Consider the following 24904-nt stretch of genomic DNA (forward strand, 5'->3'; position numbering starts at 1 on the left):
TCTTCCCACGAGCCACTGCTTTAGCTGTCAGATCAGCTTTGTTGTTAGCTTCAGATAGATATTGTTTACCTTTCTGGTGCCCTTTGCAGTGAATAATATCAGCTTTTGTCAGCAGCTGGACAACACCAGGAAGAGCGTTAATCAGTTTGTTATTTATTATATGAATCCTTTGGGCTGTCAGAAAGTCCCTTTCTTGCCATATCTAGGCATTGAAATGGACATTATAGCCATATCAGGAATCTCTGTATACATTGACTATCTTTCCTTTGGCTGAGGTGAAGGTTCGAATCAAGGCTAATAATTCAGCCTATTGGGAGATAGTGCCTGGAGGTAGGGGCCTAAACTCTATGACCCTATGTGAGGAAGAAGAGGAGATATTATTACAATGCCCCTCAATTATTGCATATCCAGTAGAAAAAGGGGGAGTTTTAGAAGCACTATCATCAATGAACCAATCTGAGGCTTTGGTAATAGGAGTGTTTATGAGGTGATGAAATGTAGTTAGGGAAATATTGAGGAAGTCAAGACTGGAATGGGGTTTGAGGTGAACAGAGACAGTGGTGGGGAGGCGAATAGCTGGGTTGAGAGAAGAGCAGCAATGAAAGATAATGGTGGACTGGAGAAGGGTAGAGTGAAGAACTTGGACATGAGATGGCGATACAGACTGAACAGCCTAGTGGCCGAGGAGTTCTACAACCCATAAGAGGACCAGATTTGTAAGGATTGATAAGGGGTTAGCTTATGAGCCTCAGATATGAGAAGGGCTGCCATGGTGTGGACCCCTGGGCATTGGGGCCAGCCTTGATAAACCCCATCTAATTGTTCGGAGAAATAGACCACAGGTGATAGAGTCCCCAGCCTTTTGGGTCAAGAGACCCAGTTCCTGTCCCTTTTGAGCTATGAATATAAAGGAGGAATGGTTTAACATGGGTTTGGAAGGCTCAAGGCAAGTGCTTATAGAAGAGCCTTCTTTAAAGTTTGGAATTGGGTCTCTGGGGAAGAAGTCTCTTGCAAAGACTTGTCTAGATTGCCTTTGGTAGCTTCATAGAGGGGTTTAGCAATAAGAAAAGTTTGAAATCCAGATTTGAAAATATCCCATGAGTTCCAAGAAAGAGAGGAGGTCTTGCTTAGTATGTGGGAAAAGAACAGAGTTTATTGCCTGTTTTTGGACTGGAGGACTTGTGTGAGTGGCATCACAAGAAGTCCCAAGAAGGTGACAGAAATGGAAATTAGTTGAGCCTTCTTTGGAGATGCCCTATAACCTTTCTCAGCTAGAAAGTTTAAAAGACTAGTGGTATGTTGGAGACAGGTCTCTCGGGAGGGGCTACAGAGGAGAAGATCATCAACAGATTGAAGAAGGGTGCTCGGTGACAGGTTAATAGTGGCTAGATCTGCCTGGAGGGCCTGCCCATAAAAGATGTCCACCGTTCTGGAAACCTTGGGGTAATACAGTCCATGTGATCTGTCAAGTAAAGTGCGTATCGGAGTCCAATCAGGTAAAGGCAAAGAGTGGTTGGGAAGAGGTATCAAGAGGAATTGTGAAGAAAGCATCCTTTAGTTCTAGGACAAAAAAGGAAGAAGTTGTAGGGGGAATTTGGGAGAATAGTGTGTAGGGGTTTAGCACCACTGGGTATATGGGATGGACAATGGTATTAATACTTCTGAGGTCCTCTGCTAAGCAATAAGAGCCATCTGGTTTTTTAACCAGGAGTATAGGTATGGTATGGAGGAGTGAGTGGGAATGAGTATGTTAGCTCAGAAGTCTATGCTAGATTTTATCGTCACAGACATCCCATAATTTCTCTCTTTCCTCAGGAACTTTGGCACCTGAATATCAATCTTCTTACTCCATCCATTTATTATTACTTTCCCTTTACAAAACATGATATCTCATTTTATCTGCATTTACGCAGGCCTCTCAATTTTCTCCACTATTTCCTTCCCTCCAAATCATGTAGCTCAATACCATGAACTTGAAAGATACTGAAAAAGTACATAATGCTGATGAGAAGAGTAGCACCAAGCTTAGAGACAGCCTCCCAAATTCTACTGCTGAATCCATCAATAAGTCATCTATCTAGGGCCATGAACATAATTTCCTTGCCACTTAGGATTTTTCAATATTTCCTTCTCTTTGCCTCCTTTCCTATCACCCTTTGCCTTGGAATTTCCAGAGAACTAAGAAAACAGCAGCCAAGCCTCAGCATAGCTGAAAACAACACTGATACAAGCACAGCACAAAACAAGCTCATAGTTACCAAGTTCATGGTTCTACTTTCTTTGTGTCTTTAGAAAAGTTTACACTTAGTCGCTGCCATGCTAGGTTGTATTTTTTGCTTAGATTTTCATCCTTCCATATCATTATCAGACCTTACTATGACTAATGCTTCAATGCCCAGTGATGTTGGATTTGGTCATATGGCTTTGTTTCACCAATAGAATGTGAAAGAGTTTCAATTCTTAGTTGTAAGCATTGCACAATATTGTTTGCCCCTGTAAATGTGTGCTATTTCCCACAAGCCACATCACTAACATCAGAACAAAAGACTTTTGGAACAGACCTGAAATCAACCAATATATTGAGACAGAACCACACTAGCTGACCCACAGAGCAAGAGCAAGAAATAAATGATTTTAAGTCAGTGAGATGTGAGCATTGTTATGCTGCTCTACTGCAACGGAAACCTGATTGATATACCCTTCTTGTTGTATGTTCCCTGAATCTCTGATTTAGAAACCACTGGGATCTGTCTGGTATACAATGTAAGACAGACTCTTATTTATAAAATAAATGTTTAACATAGTAAAAGGCTTTGAAACTATTCCAAAGAGCAGTGTTCCATATTTTACAAATCACCAGGATTTTATTATACTTGGTTTGATTATTGTTATTGCTACTTACCAGACTTGGTTTAAACATTCTTCTCTATTAGTTGAAATGTCAAAGATTCTGCCATCTTTCTTTCCTTCAAAACATTTCATCATAATCCTGATTATGGTCTTTTTTATGTGAATGTTCAGCACAAATGATACCCATAAACTTCAGCTATATTATATCTTCACTCTGCAAGCTAGACTTTTTAAGATTTGTGGAGCACCATAAAGAATTTGATTAGTATTAAAAATATGTGACGTATAATGATGAATTGAACTCTGAAAAATACCCACATTTTTAGGTAAAGATATGAAGTTGATTAAAAGCATTTTGAGCTTAAAAATGTAATATCTCAATTCCTTACAAGATTAAAACTTATTTTTATTCAAAGACCAAATATAGGTCCATATTCCACATAAATTCCACAAAGGACTCAGGTAGCATGGGGATTAAGAAGCAGATGGAAAACTCAGAGTCCAAAACTGAATCCTTATTCAGCCTCTGATTTTCTGTCGGATACTTAAAATATTGTTCCTTTCATTGCTAAAATGAGTTGATTTGGAAAAACATCACAGCTAGCAATGTCAAAGCTATTTTGGAAATGACCTACTCAGGGTGACTTTAGAAATCTCAGTGGTAACTGAGTTGAAAATCATCAAAATATTGAGAGAAGCTATCTTTAGTTCAATTTAATTTATGATTCAGGCATAAAAACAAAATTTTTGGATAGCTATTTTATGTGATATAGTAAATTGTAGAACAATTCAAATTTTAGAAACATTAAGTTTCCTCCTACTTCTATGATGGTCAGTAAGCTACTCAAGCTTTCTAAGCCTTTGCCGCTTCATCCAGAAACAGGAATGTCAAAAGAACCTGGCAATGTTTTTGCAGATACGAGCAGAAGTGTAAATATTGTATAAAAGTTCTAGGTCTCAGGGGCTGGCACTGTGGTGCAGTGGGTTAAAGCCCTGGCCCAAAGCACCGGCATCCCATATGGGTACCGGTTCTAGTTCTGGCTGCTCCTCTTCCAAACCAGCTCTCTGCTGTGGCCTGGGAAAGCAGTGGAGGATGGCCCAAGTCCTTGGACCCCTGCACCCATGCAGGAGACCTGGAAGAAGCTCCTGGCTCCTGGCTTCGGTTGGGTGCAGCTCTGGCCATTGCAGCCATCTGGGAAGTAAACCAACAGATGAAAGACCTCTCTCTCTCTCTCTCTCTCTCTCTCCCTTTCCTCTCTGTGTAACTCTGACTTTCAAATAAATAAACAAATCTTTAAAAACGCAAAGAAAGTACTAGGTCTGGCACAGGTAGAGCCCAGCTAAGGAAAACTACCATTTATTAATAGTGGGGGAAAATCACAGAACAATATTGTGTCCAAAATTGGAGGCACATTATGAGAAATAGATCTACTTATGTAGTTAAATAAATCAGATTTATATAGTCTTTGAGACTGATTCTTGAGTTTTTCTTGGGAAATAGCAGGGTAGACAAATAGAGGGCTTTATCTGAAACACTTTCTTATGAAATCAAAGAGAATGATGTAAACAAAACACATAGGGTCTCCAATTCCAAAATGCTCTACAAATATTGGACTTGTCACCAACCGAAGTTAACAAGATCATTTGGTCTTTTCAGCAACCATCTCCACATTCAACCATCTGCTTCATGGTCAATTCTACCAAATAATCTTTATCATCACATCAATAATTATAATTATCAATATTAAGCACTTTTTTTCTGTGCCAGGGACTATAGAACCTGCCCAACATATTCTTTTTAGACATCCCAACCATCCTGAAAGAATGCCAAAATTCCAGTTTTAAAGATAAGGAAATAGGCTTTCAAAAAAATTAGGGTTCCCTGTTGCTACAAATAAGGAAACCAGCAGTGATGATAATTCATATTACAAAGTCATTAAAACTGGAGTGAGATGATACTCCAGTTATGTGTGGGTTTTCTGCCCATGCTTTATTTCTTTTAATTACATTTAAGTTATACAAGTTTCATGTATTTCATAATATAGATTTAGGAACATAGTGTGTGTTTTTATTTACATTCCTCTGATGGTTACTGATACTGAGCATTTTTTCATGTGTTTGTTGATCATTTATTTTCCTTTTGAAAAATGTCTATTCAGTTCCTTGGCTCATATCTTAAATGGATTGTTTGCAAGGTTGTTAATTATTTTATCTCCTTATAGACTTCTTATATTAATTCCTTAGCAAAGGCAATTTTGTAAATATTTTCTCACTATTCTGTTGGTTGTCTCTTTACTGTCAATTGTTTTCTTTTTAGTGTGTGCAGAAACTTCTTAGTTTGAGGAAATCTCATTTGAACGTTATCTTCACTGAATTATACCCCTTTCCCGATTTTATGGTCTTTATCTTGAATTCTGAGTTATGTGATATTAATACATCCACCCACCTCTGCTTTCTCTGTGTTTGTGTTTCCCTGGTATATATTTAATTCTCAAACTTTCCAAATCTGTTAGGATATCTCTTACATATGGCGTATAATTGTGTTTGTTATGGGACTCATTCTGAAAACCATTTGATATTAATAAAGATTTTACTTAGGAAAAATAATCCAGGCTAGTCTGACTCCTAAGTACACATCAGTTCCATAAGACTGAAACTCTCTGCTTTGATGGTAACGTTACAGCATAAGTTTTGGGATAATAGTGATGTGGTACAAATAAGAGAGAGAGATTAAGTTCATGAACTAAAGCCACACCTCCCCCACCCCATGTAATCCTATCTACCCATCTGTCAACCAGATGACCTTTTCCCTAGGATGTAGCTCCCCTTACCTGGGACCTGGGGTGCAGTACTCTGTAACCACTCCCCTTTTCTAAGCTCAAAGAAGCCTGGTAAAGCACTGACCCAGGGTGAACAGAGTGTAGAGGTCCCTCTCCACCTTTCCTGGCCCACTCACCCTAAATAAAGCCCTCTTGTGCCCTGTGTGTTCTCACTTGTAAATAAACCTTATTGTGCTGCACAACTACCTGCTTTTTACAGACGAAGAACACTCTAGAGGCTCATCCAGGTTCACAAATAGCAAGGGCCATTTGAATTCTTTCAACAATGTAATCCTGCTGCGTTCTTCAGTAAGATTCCACAATAAAGGAAGGCACTGGTAAGCCAAATGGTGCTTTTTCCACGACCCCTATACACATCATCATCCTACTCTCTCTCTCTCCCTCTCTCTTTCTCTCAAGAATTGACCTCTGCTAATTTATACCAGCAAAACCTCAGAAGTAAAGTCAAAATTAAGCTATAAAACTTATACAGTTCTGTTATGAGGGTTTTTAAAGGAAAAAAAAAGTGCATGTACTTATTCAGTGGACTGTGACATAATTTCTGGCAGTTACCTTAGTTTTTACAAACTTTTGCCTGGAAGACAAGAGCATGAGCTTAATAAGGTGAGAGTCATTCTACACTTCTCATCCTGGGTATATGTTATTGTAAGGAAGCAGAGATCTCAGTGGGTGGCAGGCACATTGGTGAAAGGAAAACAAACAGCTTCCTTCCATTTTTCTTTATCTTGCAGGTCAGCTTGTAGGGGCTTCACCTAAAGTAACTATCCTAATGTTCCCATTCACAGTCACCTCTTGCACACTGCAGAGTGGTTTCTCACGTCCTGCTGACGGCTTCAATTTGCTGAGGTAACTCTGAGGTTCTGCTCTCAGGCAAGGGCCCAATGTAGATGCTTCTGTTTTCTTGGTCCTGTGCTGCTCTGGATGCATCATTTTCCACATTAACAGCCAAGGTCAGAAACATTTCCACCGAGCTCAGCCACAGCAAAAACACTTTTTGAAGGTTGCTTGTTCTGATTTCACAACACTTCAGTGAGGATACCCATGAGGAATAGTCTCCATTTTCTTGCACTTTATCGAATTCAACTTTTTCAGGAACTTTTACAAGTGCTGACACCATTTCATTTCCTATTAATTGCTAGTTTAAATCATAAAAGAAGGAAATAAAGAGCACTTGGAATTCTAGATTGTTACTATAAATTCTCCAGATCAGAGTTCCATGCAACACTTGAACCCTTTGGGGATAGGAATGCCACACAGGATTTGGGGAAGCTCATTGCCTTCATGGCCTGGAGCAAGGATTCAATGCTGCCAGTGTATGACGAGGGGTGAGCAGGCTCCAACACAGTTTCCAGGCATGACGACAGAAAGATCCAAGTGGGCTCAATTAGCTAAACTCTTTAAACTACATTAAAAGGAGAAGAAGCCTTCTGCTTTTTTGAATAATGTTTCAAAAGGTGTTTTTCTGCTACAGGAAGAGCACATCACCATAAATTCTAGATTTTAAGGCCCAGCTATTGAGTGAACTGAAACAAAGGGAACATGAAAAAGTGGCTCCGGTAGTAGGATCTTGATGCATCTTCAAAAGAATTTGTTCTGAATAATACATCAAGTATCTAAGAATTCACATCTTAAGCTTTTAAAAAAAAAATACATTGTGAAGTGCAAAGCTTCAAGAAAAACCTCATGTTACCTCACATTTGAGGAGGTTGGCTATTTAAAAAAAAAGTTTCAGGTTTCTTTTTTTTTCTTTTTTTTTTGGACAACTGCAGAAGATAATCCATGAGCTATTGGTTGAGTAACTTTCTTGCTTTCAGATCTCTGAAGTTCAAAGACATAAGCCTGCAGGAAGAGTACCCAGGCTGATAGAGCTGCCACATAAGCACCTCTGAGAGAGTGGCACCAAGAACTAAATAAGTAAAGGAAGGGGCTGGTGCTGCAGGTCACTAGGCTAATCCTCCACCTGCGGCGCCGGCACCCGGGTTCTAGTCCCTGTTGGGGCACTCCGGGTTTTGTCCCGGTTGCTCCTCTTCCAGTCCAGCTCTCTGCTGTGGCCTGGGAGAGCAGTGCAGGATGGCCCAAGTGCTTGGGCCCTGTACCCGCATGGGAGACCAAGAGGAAGCACCTGGCTCCTGGCTTCAGATCGGCACAGCGTGCCGGGCGTAGCGGCCATTTGGGGGGGTGAACCAGCGGAAAAGGAAGACCTTTCACTCTGTCTCTCTCTCACTGTCTAACTCTGCCTTTCAAAAAAAGTAAATCAATTTAAAAAATAAGTAAAGGAAGGAACAAAGGCACAGTCCATTGACAGACTGTAAACCCTGAAATACACATGCTTGGCCCCAACAACCCCTTTAGAGCAATGTCAGAAACATGTCCTACCTTGTTAACTGTGGATACTGTGGCCATTGAGAAATAGCTGCTTGTTGCTGGAAGGCAGAACCCCACTGGCCACAAAACAGCTCTGAGAAAGAATCAAAAGCATTTACAGATTCTAAATTGGAAATTGCTAGCTCAAAACACAGAAAGGTGCAGGGACATTAGCCCATGATTTGACAGGGATTTATAAGGCCCCATTACGTGGTTGAGGTAAACAGGAAATTAATATAATCTGCTTAAGAATATGTGCAATATCAAATGAAATGGCTTTTAACACCATAGACCTAACAGCAGCCAGCAAAGATGCAGTCATCAGAAAGGGAACCTTTCTAGGATCCCTGCATGTAACATGTGTCTTACAAAAGTTTGTGTTTTTTTAACATGCCCTTTGTCTGTCAATATATCCCACTTCACTAAGTGTACTTTGTACACTTCTGGTGCCTTATTATAGTTACCTAAGGTTATAACTGGGCTTTTACCTGATAGGAGTTCCCTCTTCCTGCCTCTCTGCCTTTCAAATAAAAAAAAATTAATTTCAATAAAGTCTCTGGAGGTAGACTTGAGACTTTGTCTAAGAGGATGTGGCCCGAGACAGAAATGTGGTGACCACTCCCTTTCATGACTGATGTGAGCTTCACCTCCCTGGTGATGATCAGAAGTGCAATCCATAAATGCTGACTCACAAAAAGGGGCTACAATTTGTTCTCCATATGCTGCTCGTCATTATGACAATGCCTCCTGGATATTTTAAATCATCTGTCAATTATTTATGATACTTATGTATTACAAAAATGCATCTGAACTGATCATGTGCATATATAGGAAGACATCCTGTGTTCATAGACTGGAAGATCTAATATTTTATTTTAAAAAATTATCTGGACTTTAGATAACTGAAAGATTGTATAGATATAAATGAGGCCACCTACCAAGTCTTACTGTTAATACAAGATTTCCTACATCTAGTTTCACTGGATTTAAACTCATAGCAGCATTAACTCCAGATACAACTTTTGCTTTTCTTTCAAATGATGTGATCATGAGAGTTTGAAAAAAACAAATAATAGAGAGGAGCTTATAACATTTAGCCTCTCACACTATGCTCACCCTGCCCCCTGCTTCTCTCCCCAGACACTACTATTATAACTGATCATAAAGGGAGAACTCTGTAAGACACGCCCCCTGCCTGTACTCCGAGTTCCTTTTTTGGCTGGAATTTTCTGACTGATTCCTATTCCCACGTTGGGTGCAGAACTTGTCCTCACCCTTACTTCCCTGTTCTCTTCCTCTCCCAAGAGTGGGCTCAAGCCCCTCCTTTTCTTTCTGCCTATGCTCAGTTATGACAGGTTGGTATTTCCTCATGACTCTACCAAAAATGAAGGAAAACAAGAGAAGAAATAGGGCAACACAAGCATCATCAACCAGACACGTTCACAGAGCATTTTACATCTGAACCAAAGATTCTCAGTAACAACAGTCTGCAGGAGCCCAGACTCTGCCAGCCTGACATCAAAACCTTCCAGCCACGACTGGGGCACAGCTCCTAGGCAGCCTGCTGATGCTTCTGCCTTTCCAGTTTCCAGTCTCTAGTAACAAAGATCACCTGGAAACCCCTAACCAAGCGTTCTGTTCCTTCTGGTGTGCAGCACGAGCTTCCTCATCTCCTAGTTCAAGTTACCCAAACTGAACTGCTGTGACTAAATTCCCTGGTGTCAGATGAAAGAGGTGACTGCTCTCAGCCTTTTTTAGAATAGCACTAACTGAATCTCCTGAATGCAAATAGATGACCAAGGTTATTAGTGTTTCCACGCCTCAGATTCTCAGTCAGATGCCTTAGCATCTCCCTGCAGAAGGGACTTAGCAAAATAGTGCCATTTTTCTGGTTCAGCATATAAAAGAAAATTGACAATGGCACACAGAGAATCCTTTCACATCTCCACTAAAACACTTATAGCAAAGGTGGTAGTGGTAATAGCCAAAATGTGTTTAGCATTACTCCTATAATCCCTTAAAAAATACTGAAGCAAAGAACCCAGGCCTTCAAGATTTCACTATCATACTGGTTATCGCATTTGTTCTTTTGTATTATTTTCTTTCTTTCTTAATTTTCATATAACACTTAGATGCTCTGTGGCAAACTTCTATTTTTTAAAAAAAGTTATTAATATAAAGGGAACATATTTCCTGCATTTCATAGGTATAATTCTAAAAAGAGAACCATATTCCTTCCCTCCTACTCTCTCTCCTTCAGTCCCTCTCTACCCTTCCTTTACTTTTTTCTTTAATTCTTGCAAAAATATAACTTCAATACACTCCATGGTCACAGGCTTAATGCACCACTAATCACAACATTCAACAAGTGAAATGTAGAAAAACCACTGCTCCACAGGAGTATAAACAAGGGCTGAAATCAACAATCAAATCACAAATGTCCACTTCATTACCATACATTTTTTTGTACTCAAAATAACTACCACATATCAAAGAAAACATGATATTTGTCTTTTGGGGACTGGCTTATTTCAGTAAGCATACTACTCAGCCATAAAAAAAGAACAAGATTCTGTCTTTTGCAACAAAATGGATGCACCTTTGTTCTTTTCACAACTTTTCTTAGCAAGTAAGATTCCAGAGCAGAGAGTAAGTGTGGAATTTTTACATGTGACAGGAGCAGAGGAACACAGCTTCTCCCCACTGAGAAGTACCCACTCAGCCTTCCCTTTTAAAGGTGAATTGATGCATGGTGCTGTTTCTCCCTGTCTTTGGAGAGATACTACATCCAAACTGACCTTTCTGAAAGCACAGTTGCTTCTGAAGCAGTCCTCAAGATCAGGAGAGTTCTGTATTGGAAGGATATAGCTTGCAGATATAAAAAAGAAAGAAAAGAGCCCCACCATGTGTTGCAGAAAACATGACTGAGCCAAATTTCATTTTTCTTTCACTTTTAAACCATCATTTCCTTTTTGTTTTCAGATCTGTGGCTCTGTTTTATCCCTTCCTGTGAAGGCTCTACACAGACACATAAAGAAGACTTAAATCTTTTATTAGTGCTTCATACATGGGAAGCCTAGACTAACAAAAGTTGAAAGACCTTCGAGACTCACTGATAGTAAAACTTTACTGACTTCCTAACAGAGGGAATTTGATTCACTAATTCTTGCAATAAATTCTAGTTGTTTATCCACTAGGGTACTTCAAAAAGTTCATGGAAAATGAAATTAAAAGATAAGTTTAATTTGGTAAAAAAAAAAGTGTTTGAAATCCATGCCTATGGGGTTCTTCAAAAAGTTTATGACAAAAAATGTGTATTATGAAAAAACCTAAGCATGAATTGAAAAAATCTTTTGCACTAAGATCAATTGTCTAAATTCCAGTTTTCCATAGCTTTTTTGAAATACTCTTGTATTATAGGAGAATATTTTTGACAAGTATTAATCATTTAATGAAATAATTATTGAACATTACAATAGCTCTAATAATACCCATATACACTATATGTTAATTATATATCCTGGATTAATTTTCAAGAAGCAATCCTAAAGAAAGAAATGTTCATTTGCCTGTAAACTTTCATTCAGAGAAGTATGATTTATAAAAATGAAGTGTAGAAAATACCTAAATATTCAACATTAGAGAAATCACTACATAAAGGTTGGTACAACTACTGAATGTGATGCAAAAATACTTATGTTTTAATGATTAGTTTTAAAAAGTAGAATTCTTAATTTTCTATGCTATTGCTATGATTGTAATTTTGTGCCTATAAATACAGATCTGAAGGGAAAGTGCACAGATTAAAATATTTAATTCTTCAATACAATAGAATTAGAAACAGAATGTTATTTCAATGATTGTTACCATTTCAGTTGTGCAATTAAAAGAAAAGAACATAATGCATTTATTGAATATCTACTTGTGCAAATGTTAAGCAAAAACTAGCCCTCAGGAAGCTGATGGGTACAACAAATTTTTTTTCAACTTTTATTTAATGAATATAAATTTCCAAAGTACAGCTTTGGATTACAATGGCTTCCCCCCCATAACGTCCCTCCCACCCGCAACCCTCCCCTTTCCCACTCCCTCTCCTCTTCCATTCACATCAAGATTCATTTTCGTTTCTCTTTATATACAGAAGATCAGTTTAGCATACATTAAGTAAAGATTTCAACACTTTGCTCCCACACAGAAACATAAAGTGAAAAATACTGTTTGAGTACTAGTTATAGCATTAAATCTCAATGTACAGCACACTAAGGACAAAGATCCTACATGAGGAGTAAGTGCACAGTGACGCCTGTTGGGTACAACAAATTTTTAAAATAACATGAAAAAAAAAAAGGAAGAATACCTATCTATCTATTAATCAGCAAGAATACACCACTTTGTTACATTATTAAAAGGTGCATAAGTTCTAAGAGAGGCCTCTGGGGCCAGCGCTATGGTGCAAGGGATTAAGCCCCCATCTGCAATGCAGACATCCCATATGGGCGCTGTTTGAGGTTCCAGCTGCCCCACTTCAAATCCAGTTCCCTGATAGATGACCCAAGTGTTTGGGCCCCTTCCTCCTCTTTGAAGAAATTCTTGGCTCATGGCTTTAACCTGGCACAACTCCAGCCATCATCGGTCATTTGGGGAGTGAACCAGTGGATGAAAGATATCTCTCTCTCTCTTTTTCTCTCTCTTTCTCTATCATTCTCTCTGTGTGTGTGTATGTGTGTGTGCATGTCTGTGTGTGTAACTCATTCTTAAAAATATAAATTTATAAAAGAGAGTCCTCATTTGCTTCTATAACGAGAAGAAAATTTACCTCACTTTATTACATTCAAAACATGTAGTAAAAGACAAAAGGAAAAGATTAGCACCTTGGTTTTCAGAAGCTTCAATATAAACTTCAGAAAGTTACATTCTTACCAAGTCATCTCCAGTACTCTTCTTCACCTTTATCTCCCACATGGGACACACTGCCCTGTCTGGATTCTGAAAGAGCAAAAAGAGCTGTGTGACCAACAGGAAGGAGCTCCAGGAATAAACTTACTACTCCAACTTACTACTGCCTGAATCCAACTGGGATCCAAGAGGCAAGGGAGACTTGTTGATGTTGGCCACACAAATCAGCCTCCATGGCACTGAGGCAGATAGAGAATGGTGATGAACAACAAAAGTTACCCAGCACAGATATCTATAAAAATAATGTTTCAGAAGATATCACTCTTAATGGTGCAAAGTTTAAAACTCCATTTATGACAAAACAAAAGACAAAACCAAAGATAATTACTGACATCGCTTCTAGAAAATCATAGAAGCCTTAGCCACAAAAGGCAAGGTAGTAGTTGGAAAATAAAAAATAAGCCATCATTATTCACAGTAAAATTATTGTGCATGGCAAAAACACAAATTATTAGAATTAGTGAGTGAGCTCAGCATAGCTGTTAATATCAGGTCAACATATACAAAATCAGTGTACTTCTACATACCAACAACAAACAAAAAAAACTAAAATTTACTTTTAAATATATGACATTTATAACAACATAAAATTGAAGGAAAAATCTAGTAAAAGGTGTGTAATAACTTTATGCAGATAATTATTAATCTTATTGACAGAAATGTAAGAGTAAAATAAATGGAAAAGTATTTCATGTTTGTGTATCAAAATACAATATTGATTTAACCCAAGTTATATAGATTAATACCAATCCAAGCTGATTCTGAAACTTACATGAAATTGAAAATGCTAAGAAATGCTAGTATTAAAACATAAGTTATACTGGACAGAATAAGCGAATAGCAATAGGTCAAAATCTTAAAGCAATTAAGAAGTATAATATTGACTCAGGAATAAACACGTATCAATAAAACAAAATTAAGAGCCCAGACATAAACTCAGACAAACACTATCAGTTTACTTGTGAATAATGTGCAGAGCTGGGTGTTGGGACTTGAGGGGAGGGAACAACTAGATATTCACCGGGGAAAATGAAACAATTTGGACACCTTTCACGGGAACAATTTCAGATGTGTCTTAGGCCAGATTGTTTAGGAAGCAGAAGTTTGTGTGCAAGTGGCTTATGGGTACATGTTCTAAAGATCATCACCCACGAAGGAATAAAAACAAGCATTAGTCACAAGCAGCACTGAACCGTAATGCAGTTGCAACAGAGTACTCTGCCAAACACTTGATTTGCTTTAGATGTGGACTCTCTTCAAAACTGCCCATATTTTAGGTAATAAATCCAATCCTTTATACCATCTAGGGAGCAACCACTGAACATAGTCTGCTCTTGGAAAATGGCAGAGCTTTGGACCAGGAGTCTCTCCTGGGGCGAAATGAAAGGAAAAAACAACAACAACAACAAAAAATGGGTGGGTGGAGTAAAATCCGAGAGGAATGCCGATCTGAAGGTCACACACAGGGACAGGTATTTAGCCTAGGATTTCAGACACCCAGAATGTCTAGGTTCAAGTCCTGCCTCTGGTTCCTGATTTCAGCTTCCTGCTAATGTAGGCCTTGGGAGACAGCAGTGATGGCTCAAACATCTGGATTCCTGTCTTCTACATGGGAATTACATAACCGTATACATTAGTCATCAGTCAAATGCAAACTGAAACCATGATGTGATACCACAATACCATCACAACTTCAAAAATTATTAAAATAAAAAGTATGGGGGATTCCAAAGATTAGGGGAACATGGAATAAAGGAATTTCTCCTAAAAGCACAGGGAAAACAAAGTGGCAACATCTGCTTCAATGGAATGTACACATAATCCATGAGGTACCAATTTCTCTCCTAGGAATAGACCCTCTACATTCCAGCATAAACTACATCAAAGTTCCTGGTTGTTTGAAAGGATACAAAAAAAGAACCTTCCCAGCATAAAATCTGGGAGGCTTAGAGGTTGAGAATTCACAAAAGCAACAATGCTGTCCACCAACATTCAACACAGCACTTTCATATGCACAGACAAGAAGTCTGTGTATCAGAGGTGTGGAGAGATCATCTCAGAGGCAGACCTAACCAGAGATGAGCACTCCCAGAGTCATATGATCAAATTGTAATTCTGTGCCCAACAAAGTAGGTTTGGAATCATTTGGTCCTAATGATAAAGGCAAAGGTTATTCATTACAGAACTGTTCTAGTCTTCAAATAGCTGTCTCAGCTGAGTTTGGCCATCTTAAAACTAACCACAGTTCTGTTCCCAGAGGATGAAGTATTAATGGCCAGAAAAAAATGATGAGTGCAAGGCATCATCGCGGGCTACCTAACTAGCAAATAATAGTCAGTAACTGCTGCTAGCAAGCCTAAGTGCAAAGAGCTTCATGCTAGGAAGTTCCACCACAGCTGCTCAATCAGAGACAGGTGAATGGTGTCACTTGAGGTATACCTGTGACATAATTTCAGGCAGTTACCATAGTTTTTACAAACTTTTGCCTGGAAGACAAGAGCATGAGCTTAATGAGGTGAGAGTCATTATACACTTCTCATCCTAGGTATATGTTATTGTAAGGAAGCAGAGTGGGAATAAGCGAGTGGGAATAAAGATGTATGCATAATGTTCAATCTTAACCTAACCTCCCTGAGAGGTTGGTCTTCAATATTGCCCCAGATGGACTCATGTATTAAATGGATGTTTGAAGTCTGTTGGGGGTTTTATGAGTACTCATCCAGCAAACATGAGACCTTTATGTTTCTTAGACTTTCAGCTCTGATTACAGGATGAAAGCTAAACAGCTTCTTTGACCAAATTGTGTCTTGGCAGTTACAGCTGTGATCCACTTTTCAGTGATTATTTCAAAACCCACTAAAATGAAGAAAATCAAGAGGGTGATCTGATTCTAGAGGCAAAATTATTTCTGCTCTTGGATATACTGGAACACCATTTAAAACGACAAATACGTAGCAATAAAGCTCACACTTGAACAAAAGACAGTATTGTTTCCCAAATAAACAGTTAATTTGTTCACAACGAGCATGAAGTCATAGTGCTCTCATCTCTATTTTCTTATTTTAAGTTGAAAATATAACTAGGATCTGACAGAGAATTTGTCAAGCTTTTCGTTTCTCTTGGGTAGAAAATTAAATTTTTCCGTTCTTGTTTTGTACTTGCCTTTGACATATTTTCCCATCTTTAAAGATAAATTATCCATAGGTATTTCAAAATATATAATGCCTATTTGCCACTGGTAAGACAGAAAAAGAGACTGGAGGATAACTAACTAGGAAACATCATTCTTTTAAAAACTATTTGCATCCTGTCTTAAGAAACACTACAGAAAAAAGGGAAGAAGAAAACTCAGAAATCAAAGATTTCTGCACTGGATTATCTGCCTCCATAAAAGCAACAGAAAAAAAGATGAAAAACACCCACTTATACTTTGATCACCAGTTCTGACTTAGATTTATTTTTATTACTATTTCTGGCTGAAATAAAATTATTGTTTCTATCATTATTTGTTAATACAAGATCATTCTTGTACCTTCATTTAATTGCAATGGATTACAAATAAGGAGCCATAAAAACACTGTAATTGTGAAAACATACTGAGCTCCATGCTTAAAAAGTATACTTAGAGGGGCCAGCATTGTGGCATAGTGGGAAAAGCCACCACCTGTAACACCTGCATCCCATATGGGCACTGGTTTAGTTTTGGCTTCTCCACTTCCAATCTAGCTTCCACTAATGGTCTGAGAAAAAAAGCAGAAAATGGCCCAAGTACCAGGGCCCCTGCCACCCACTTAGGAGACCCGGAAGACACTCCTGACTTACAAATAAATAAATAAATAAATCTTAGAAGAAAAGAAAAAGAAAGACAAGGTTGGAAAAACCTCTAAAAAAAAAGTGCACTTAGAGAAAGATACAATCTTAGACTTCAGCACCTCCCAAATAAGGTGCAGTGAGTGGGAGAGAATTCGATGTACCTTTTAGCAACTTTTTAAAATCTCTTGAACATGAAAACCTAATGGTGTGATTTTTCTTCAATATGAAAAAATGACTTGCTTTGTAGGTTGAAAAAAAAAACAAGAAGTTACAAAATAACAGTAAAAACTATATCCACATATATATTTTATGTGGAATTTGCTACCTATAAAGTTTGGATACATTTTTTAAAGTAATGGAAGTTGACGAAGTACAAACTGAAAAGCAATGACCTCAGCAAGTGGGCAGATTCCTATGATTGGTTTATATCAGAGATAAGAAATTTTCAACAACACAGTGCTTAAAATTTAATCTAAGATTATTTTATTTCATCTATATGATACCAAACTTTTGGAAAGTTGAAAAATTCAACCAGATGAGTGTTTTGTTTTCACAATGTTTAACACCTGAATTGTTCCAAATTCATAAATTTACTTTATCCATTTACATCAGGCGAATCCATTATTCCACTTCACTATTAATATTCCTAAGTAATTTTTAGTAAATTTCATTTCAAATAGGTGGAGTTTGATCATATCTACATTACTGACACTGGATAGTAATGAGGTAGAGGCTATGATTCTATATTATACTATAGGAAAAGATAATCAAGGTGTAGTCAGTAGATCAAGATTACAACCAACTTAGAAAAATCAGAGCCCATCAAAGATAAAGTCTAAGGTTGGGGGTCTCAATGTGTCGAATAATAACATCCCTTTCTTCCCTGCACAAGTTCTGAACCCATTGAAAAGTAAAAATGCAGAGCAAAATATCACTTAAATTACAAACAACAATATGTGGAGAATGTGTTTTTGGGCTGAGAATGAAAAACAGTTACCATGTTTCTTGGATTGTGCATACAGAACTCAGTGGAAATTTTGGGTGCTGAGACCACAAAGACTGCCTTCTACTATTATAGGGTAGAAAGAAAAGATAACAGAATTCTCAACAATAGATTAGCTCTGCTCAATCAAGAAATGTGGATCAATGAGTGTCAGTCCCTCCTTAGGAACTCTGTCCTCCTCCCCCATGAGGCCAAAGGTCAAGAGATGCTCCACAGAAGTCCCTCCACTTGGCAATCCAACAGGTGTTTCCCCATCATGTTTCTTGCCTGTTTGTTCTATTAACCTGTGTGTTTAATGACACAGCTGATGTACAACCAGGAGGCTAGTTAGTCTTCTCTAATAGGAGATTAGAAATCCACCGGTGAACTTCTACATCACCTTCATGAGCTGTCTCCTCAAATACTAACTACTGTGTTTTGTGGATCTTTCTTAGAACATTGAAAAATGGCATGGGATTTTACCCCCAGATAGTTCTAAAATGGGTCAAAGACCACATCTGGCCTAAATTTTTCATTCCAAATGCCCAGCCACATCAAACACAGCTCATCCGAGTTTCTGCAAAGAGATTGAAGAAACATCAAGAAACAATATTTAAAATATATATATATATATATATATAGGAGCCATAAATTTAAATGGAGATTATCTCCCATTGTAAATTTCCTGGAGAGACATTAATGTCCCCAAATTAAATTTCCTTACAAATCCAAAGGCTTTCAAGTCCTAAGTAATTTCATCCAAATCAAATTCTTTTGCTTCCATAAGTTAAATGTCAAAAGTCATGACTGTGCAAAGTAAAGTTTTCTTGGCCTTTTAAGTAAAAGTTCAAAGAAACTAAAGTCCAAAGTTCTCTAGTTTAAAAAAAGTCCTACAATCATTATCTTAAAAGTTTTATTCTCCTCAGTGTCAGATAGAGGCATCTTATCCCAAACCTGGGTAGAATTGGGTTTCTTCTGGAGCTGCACTGTAGCTTATTATCTTCCATTAGAATGTGGGTATTTCTTTCAGAGCATCAGAACAAAAATAGTTTTCCCTTAGGCCCCACTTTTTGAAAAGCTCAAAAATTCAGTGACATAATGAGATTATTTGTTCTATACCAAATTTAGAAAATACATGCAGTATCTTACCTCTTAGGATAGTCAACCCAGCCAGAATGATGTTCCCAGAACTCAACCTTTGGTATAGCAAAAAGCCACAGCTAAAGCCTGTGGTACCTCAGGGCATGAAGGGAAATTGAGAACATTTTTTTTTTTATTCCAACATCTTTGGAATGTCAGGCTTTTCTAGAATCCATGAATTGAAAACAATACATTTAGGAGGAAGTGTCATTGGGAGCTTCTGGCAATGCTGTGTTTTCCTTATCTGGGAGGAACACACACCTACCCATGCTATGCCTTCTCTCAGGCCACTGAATTGAGGTATCACTGCTTTTTGCAAGCTTTGCAGGACAACACAGCAGATCATTGCACCAGGTCATATTTGTGATACATAACTTTCTAGCTGACATTTTTAAAACCTCTTAATATATAATTCTCTTTAACTCTGGTGTTTCTGGCACCCGCTTTATTTAGGACATGCTCTGCCACATGACATAGGCTTCACAGCCTTTGGAAAGGGTGTTTTCAGTCTGTACCACTCTGGCTGCTTCCATGGCTTCTTATTATAGAGACACTCAGGGCTGAAACGCAGGCTTGTTCAGGCAGGATCCCTCATGTTCCTGAATTGACTTCAATGGGAGACACTTAGAAGATTCCTGAACTGAAACTTCTGTTGGTGTTTCTGAATCGAGTGAGGATCTATGACACGATTCCCAAGATAATGCCCTCCCTCAGGTTGGAAAGTTCTAGGCTTTGAATAGCATTTCTTCTTAATTTTATGGTTTTTTTTTTTTAGTGTATATCACCAGTGTTCTCATTTGTTTCTCATTCCACAAGTTATTTTGGGTAGAATGTTTCACCTCCTACTTAGACAATCTCTTTTCATCTCTACCCATGTGGGGCTGGTAATGTTGGCTGATCCAAGAGAATTCTTTCTTGTATCCACTCATTGCTTTCTTCCCCTGGCATTTGCTTTTATAACATATTGTCTTTGGGTAAACTCTCCAGAAAAAAAAAGCTCTAAATAAAGAATTTGAATGCATATGATTTATGAATCAAGTGCTCCCAGAAGAGAGGGGATAAAGAAAGCAAAATAGGGAAAGAGCCAAGAAACAGTAAGATTTCGGATGAAGTTCCAGTCTCTGAATCGTCAAGGAGTTTGGACATGAAAACTACCCTTTGGTGTTTTATCTTTTTGACCAACAAGAAAGTTGATCAGCTGGGCTGCTATAGTCCCAGGCACTGTCTATCCTCCCCACAGGTAAAGCGTCCTGAGCAGCCCAAGAGTAGTCCTCCGAGGAAGTCTGTAGCTACAAACCTGGAAGCTGATTTAGCTTAACTTTTAGGTTACATATCTCAATTCAATGTCACGGTCGGTAGGCTTGGCTGAAAACCAGAGTGAAATGTGCTGTCTTCTAGCAAGATTTGGAACTGCGAGTTGAAGGATGGGCAGGGACTACTGTCAGAGCAATAGTCAAATGTTATTAGTTTTACAAGGGTTTTTATACTCGCACAATCACAGCATGTTTCTTCACCCAGGGGATTAGTACAAGATTACTTCAAGGAAATATGTTTTCTATCAAAGGAGGTAATATTCATGTTTGTATAGCCTGAAGGAACAATCCCTGTTAAAAAGGTGGCCTTCAAGGACAGAGACAGCCTACAGCTGCATGAGAAAAGGGGTTGTGGTATCTGGCCAAGGAACATTCTCAGACTAGTACATGACGCACAGCGACATTTACCCCCATTTCCTGAAGTGCCCTTCAGACTTCTCACCTACATCTCAGCTTCGACCTAGCCTGGGTTCCACAGAAAAACATCAAAGTTTGTTCATCATCATAAAAAGTCAATTTACAAAAAGGGTCTTTTGCCTTTTAGTTGAAACTTTGCTTCAGCTTTGCATTCTTATTAAAAGGTCCAAGGTCCAGGATTTGCTAGGGAGACTGGAGCAAGAGGTACTAAAATCCATACCATGATACAAAGCCTTAAAAGTGGCTGGGAGGGGCTGATGTTGTGGTATAGCAGGTAGGGACGTTGCCTGAGACACTGGCATCCAGTATGGGTACCAGTTCATGTCCTGGCTGCTCCACTTCCAATCCAGTTCCCTACTAATGTGCCTGGGAAAAGCAGTGGAAGATAGCCCAAGCTGGGAATCATCAAGGTTAAAGTCCTACATAGCATAGTTTCCTGAAGCCACCACTCAGAACCACTGCATAGATTCCTTGGCATGTGTATATTTTACTCCCCAAATTTCAGTACTTACCTATTTCTCAGGACTATTACTGATGTAGCTAAATTTGAGTTTTTAAAGAGAGGACAGTAAGTGATACTTTATCCAACCTAAATTTTGGAACCAACGGAAAGACAGATGAAGAGATCAGACAGATGAGACGAAAATGCCCCCTCTCTAGTTGTGATGCCCTTTGAAATTGCATGCACACTGGTCTGATTGAATTTCCTTACCCAACTTCTGCATGGGTAAGGTGTTCTCCAGCAAGATATCACAAAGTAGGGAAAACAGTCAAGAATACACCTCCCACAGGCAAGCAGGCCCAAAATAGCAAAAGGGAAGAAGCTAAGCTATACATGTCTAGGTCCTTCTTCCAATCAGGTGAGGCATTTACCAACTACACCAGGGTCGCTGTTTGGAGGACCAAACCCCGGAAGGGAAGGCAAATCAGACATAGAATATATCAGACTAGTTTGTGTTACCTTGGTGGAATACCTGAAGCAGGCTTGGTTTGGGATCCAACAGCTGTAGTCAACTCACAACTCTGAAACTTCAAGAAAATGATGCTGATATCAGCTCAGCCCCAACAAAGGTTACTCTTCACTGCATTATCTCATGGCGGACAGCAATGGGAGAAGAGCATGTAAGAAGACAGGATGGCATCTCAAAATAGAAAGTCACAGAGGATCTGGACAAGGTCATGTCCCTAGTGACCTAAGGATCTCCCACTAGGCCCTACCTATAAAAGGTCTACCACTTCAACATTGTCACACCAAGGACCAAGCCTCATTCCAACACATGCAACTCTGAGGGATACACTAACACTAGATGTAAATCATTGTACGGAGCAAGCAAAACAGAAAGCTACCAACCCAAAATCTAGCTGTTGTCAACTTGCTGCTTGATTGGATTAGGAAGACCAGCCTAAACAGAATCTTCACTTGAGGGAAGTAACATTATCAGGAGCTTCTACCATGTATCACACACAATGTTGGATATTCCATAAAAAGCACCAGGCAAAAGAAGAAACAGAATTCAATGAAAAAATAATAAAATGGATTTTCAGATGATATTTACTGAAATTATCTGACATGGAATTTTACACATTTGTGATAAATAACTACAGATAATAAATGGGAATGTGGAGAGTTTTTCAGGATAACTGAGAAATAATCTTACAAGAGTTATAGACTAAAAGAAAATTAATAATCAAATCTAGGAAATCAATGGATATTGATTACCAGATCATATGAATTACCAGATCAGATATGCACAAAGTATTAAGACTAGAAAATAAGTCAGTGAAAATATATAAGTGAAAAAAAAATGGAAAATAAAGGAAACATGTATAGATTACATAAGAGACAGGATTAAATGAGCCAACATACATGTAACTAAAGTTATATGTATATAACTTTATTTGGTGGGGATTTAGTTTGGTGGGGATAATGTGATAATGACCACAATTTATCCAATAAAAGGTTTTTATTGGGCTAGGGATGCAAGATTTCAAAAAAAAAAGTTTAAGGCTGTCATAAAGGTACAGGTTAAATGGCACAGCTCAGGGAATAGAGGAAAATGAAATTTTCTGGAAGCTGTCATGTAGCTGATCCTGGGATTGTATGATCAAATTTACTTGGAGTCCCCAAAGAAAGAGTCATAATAAAATATTCACATGCATGGCTCTCACATCCACAGGATTTTGTGTTTCAGTGTCTTTTTCCACAATACTGATCCAGCATGGACAGCTGACTTTCAATCAAGAAAAGGACTGAGCAGTCCCCTGTAAAAATCCCCCCCGCCCTGGCAACTGAGACGTGTACCCTGCAGATTCAGCAAACTACCACCAGAGACTTCTGCTTCATTTTGGAAACCTGGGAATCATTTAAACTTCAGTATGTCTTTTAGATTTACTAAATAATTTACCCAGCCTTCTTAGGTATTAAATGTGGGCAATCAGAATCAAGTGAGATGAATCTATGTTGATCAACAGTTCATTAGTGCTATAGCAATCTGGTGTGTAAAATGTTCTATATGACTCAAAAGTAACAGAAGTGAAACTGGATAGGAAGATTGCCAATGGTTCATGTATTGATTTTGAGTGGAAGAGAAACAAATAAGAAACATGAAAGAATGACTAAGGCAATGTAGTATTTCTCCAGTAAAGATGGATTTCAGTCAACTTAATTATAGGGAAGACTGACAATTTCTTTCTTGAAACTACCAGCCATGATGGTCCCTATATTGATTCTGGACTTCGCAATTTTCTATTGTCTTTTTTTTTCTTCTTGTATTCCCTTCCATAGATTAGAAGGGATATTAATTTTAGGTGCTAATGGATTTTGTAGGTTTTGCCACTTCTCAGCCCAGCTCTGACAGGTACATTTTGTGATTAAAATACTTAGTTATTTAGCTTCTGTTCTGTTTCCCCTATTTCTAGCACCCATTGCCCATCCCCCAGCCTCAAATTTTAAAATCTGCTGTTTGCTCATCAAGAGCTATGATATATCTCATTCACTGTCTTTAGAGAAAGGTGTTTACTTTCAGGAACTGAACATTAGCTGCAATGTATTATTTCCTGGAAGAAGTGTAGAATTTTTCTAAAAGCATTTTAAATACAGTCTCTAGTTCTAGATGAAACAAAAGAGCAAACATGTTACATATATTAACTGTATTATCCAGTCTGCACAGAGCTGGAGCTCTCATTTATCTTTTTTTATATTTTTTAAAGATTTATATATTTATTTGAAAGTGAGAGTTACACAGAAAGAGGAGAGGCAGAGAGAGAGAGAGAAAGAGAAAGAAGTCTTCCATCCGATGGTTCACTCCCCAATTGGCCACAAGGGCCGGAGCTGTGCCGATCTGAAGCCGGAAGCCAAGAGCCTCTTCCAGGTCTCCCACACAGGTGCAGGAGCCCAAGGACTTGGGCCATTTTCTACTGCTTTCCCAGGCCACAGCAGAGAGCTGGATCAGAGGTGGAGCAGCCAGGTCTTAAACCGGTGCCCATATGGGATGCTGGCACTTCAGGCAAGGGTGTTAACCCGCTGCACCACAGTGCCAGCCCCGCTCCCATTTATTTTTATAAATTAATTCATTCATTCATTTGAGGAGGATGGCTGGCTCTCATCCACTGGTTCACTCCCCAAATTCTCATGGCAGCAGGGGCTGGGTTAGTGCCAAAATGCAATCCAGGTCTCCCAGGTGGATGGCAAGAATCCAATTGCTTGAGCCATCACCATTGCCTCCCAGGATCTATATTGGCAGGAATTTGGAGTCAGATGTCAGAGTTATGCACTAAAGTCAGGCTTTTCAATGTGGAACATGGGCATCTTACCAGTCATCTTAACTGCTAGGCTAAACACCTGCCCCTTTAACTATTTCTATCTTCCCACTTTGCCTGGCTGATTATGGGGCTCTAAAAAAATAAAAAGTTTAATTTTGCAAATTTTGTTTTTGTTAACAGATGTCTTGATTTTGTTCATATAATAAAATGATAATTTCAAGATTTTCATAAGCTCTTTCAAAGTATAACCTCAGTGCAAATAATTTTTGTAATGGATATCAAGAATAATATTCAACATTGGTTATTCCTGTCAAATTTCCTGAAATTGGAATCAAATTTAGGACAGCAGGCACAATGGATTTATGTGAATTGCTCTTCATTGTGCTTGCTTTGGACTGAGTATGCTAAGACAATTTTGCAGTTAGCGCTACTTCTGCACACATAAACAAAACTAGTATGAGAGAATT

General features: G+C 38.5%; 1 long non-coding RNA gene across 1 annotated transcript in view; it reads right to left on the reverse strand.

Annotated features, from left to right (window-relative positions):
• LOC149123781 (uncharacterized) overlaps nucleotides 1-24904 on the reverse strand; it is a 170338-nt gene that overhangs the window by 28174 nt on the left and 117260 nt on the right. Inside the window, exon 2 of the long non-coding RNA XR_016215140.1 lies at nucleotides 12975-13040. This is a non-coding gene — a long non-coding RNA (uncharacterized LOC149123781). The remainder of the gene's footprint in view (nucleotides 1-12974; nucleotides 13041-24904) is intronic.

Source organism: Oryctolagus cuniculus, chromosome 10, assembly GCF_051225735.1.
Source record: "Oryctolagus cuniculus isolate XC-2025 breed Fujian yellow rabbit chromosome 10, ASM5122573v1, whole genome shotgun sequence".
Classification (NCBI taxonomy): domain Eukaryota; kingdom Metazoa; phylum Chordata; class Mammalia; order Lagomorpha; family Leporidae; genus Oryctolagus; species Oryctolagus cuniculus.